Consider the following 2,054-nt stretch of genomic DNA (forward strand, 5'->3'; position numbering starts at 1 on the left):
TGTGAGTGAGTGTGAGTGTGTGTGTGTTATGGCGGGGGGTTGGGACCACCGAGCAGGATTATGGAGGCAGGATCAACACCAGTAAAGTGGTGTGCCGCTCACCCTGGATGTTCACGGCCCAAAAAATAGGTCAGTGGAACACGACACACACCGACGTCAACCCAAACGACTGCCAGTCGACACATCCTGCATCCCGACTCAAACTCTCCTCGACCTGTTCCCTTCAACAACACAACAACACTCTCGGTTTCTGACTTGGGGCAACGAGACCACCAATTCTTGACTGAAAACTGAAACTTTGAGTGTATAAAATAATATAAAAAATATTCAATTTGTTGCATTTCCAAAATATTTTATTTCCAAATCCATCTCAGGAACATTAAAATCAGGCATCAGCATCCTAACAGCCTCTTGTTTGACATTCAGCTGATTCAGCAACAGAACTTTCTCATTCGTATCAAAGCACTAACTTCATTTCCTTACAAAATAGAAATGTAAAACAATGCCACAACAACAATTTTCCTGCAATAAAAACTTGCACAAGCCCCAATGCCTCTCTCTCTCTCTCTCTCTCTCTCTTTACACGAGACGCTCTAACAGTGAGTTGGCTGACTATGATTAAAGCCTTTTGCAGCTTGACTCGCTCGCAAAAGAAGGAAGTTTACAAAAAGGACAGACACAACCACAGCATGCTTTTCTCCTCTTACCTTTCATAGCTGAAATCACAAAATACATCATTAAGCTTGGCGGTCCATAGGCGAGCGGTATCGCGAGTGCTAGCTCAAGCAGTCCACTGCTGTTTCAGCAGCAGCTGGCCAGCATAGCTCTGCCGCTCAGCTGCGCTCGCATGACCACACCAGAATCCATGTGACTCTGACATCAGCGCTCCCTCACTCTCGGGCCCGCCCCTGGGTTGTGATTGGCAGAGGAGGCGGCCAATGAAAGGTGAGGGGAAGGAGAAAAGGGGGTTGGGTCTTTTTTCTACAGACTGCAGTGGCTGTGACCGGGGCTGATGGGATGGGTGAGGGGGGTACTGGGCGACTGTCACTGTCTCTTGTGCTTTATCGCAAACAAGAGAACGTCATAACAGAAGCACGACACCAAACAAGTTTTTTTTTTTTCAGCCCGCAAAAAAAACAAACAAAAAAAAGTAAGGACTTATAAAAAAAATGGACAAATAGGAGGTGTTTTACAATGATGATGATGATTATTATTATTATTACAGAACAGAAGCATGATTCCGAACAAGTTTTATTTATTTTTTTCAGCCCTCAATCAAGATGACAGAGCAACTGAGAGAATCTTTGGTTTTAAATATTATTATAGATATTATAAAATTATTACATTTATTATGTATAGTGACATTATTAAATATTTTTTAAAATGCTAAATGACAGAAACATGCCTCAAGCAACCTAGGACCTATCTGTTATTTCAAAATTTAATATTTGATTAATATTTTAACAAACTGTCTAACAGCTTTGTACAGTTTGTTAATCAATGTTCATTATATACACACATACATTCGGATAAATCATTATTTTTAATCATCATTAATTTAATATATATAATTCAATATTTTACTACATCTATCTATCTATCTATCTATCTATCTGTCTGTCTGTCTGTCTGTCTGTCTGTCTGTCTGTCTATCTGTCCTCAAGTATTTTTGGGTATGATGCGACAAGCTTTGCACATCAGCACTTGGCATTTATCTGCTATTCTTCTCCTCATCTCTTCACCTCTCAAGCTCTGTCAGGTTGGATGGGGGCAGACCCACATTTTCAGGTTTCTCCAGAAAGATTTGATTGGGTTCAAGCTCAGGCTCTGGCTCTGGTTGTCTATAAGCCACTCTTGCTGTGTGCTTAGGGTCATTGTCCTGTTGGTAGGTGAACCTCCTGCCCAGTCTGAGGATCTAAATGCATTAAGGCTATCTCTATATTTTGCTGCACTAAGCGTTTCTTCTACTCTGACGAGTCCTTCAGTCCCTGCTGCTGAAAAACAGCCCCACAGCATGAGGCTGCTACCAGCACACTTTACTTTTGGGATGGTAC

This window comes from Sinocyclocheilus anshuiensis, unplaced genomic scaffold (genome assembly GCF_001515605.1).
Source record: "Sinocyclocheilus anshuiensis isolate Anshui unplaced genomic scaffold, SAMN03320099.WGS_v1.1 scaffold1597, whole genome shotgun sequence".
Lineage (NCBI taxonomy): Eukaryota > Metazoa > Chordata > Actinopteri > Cypriniformes > Cyprinidae > Sinocyclocheilus > Sinocyclocheilus anshuiensis.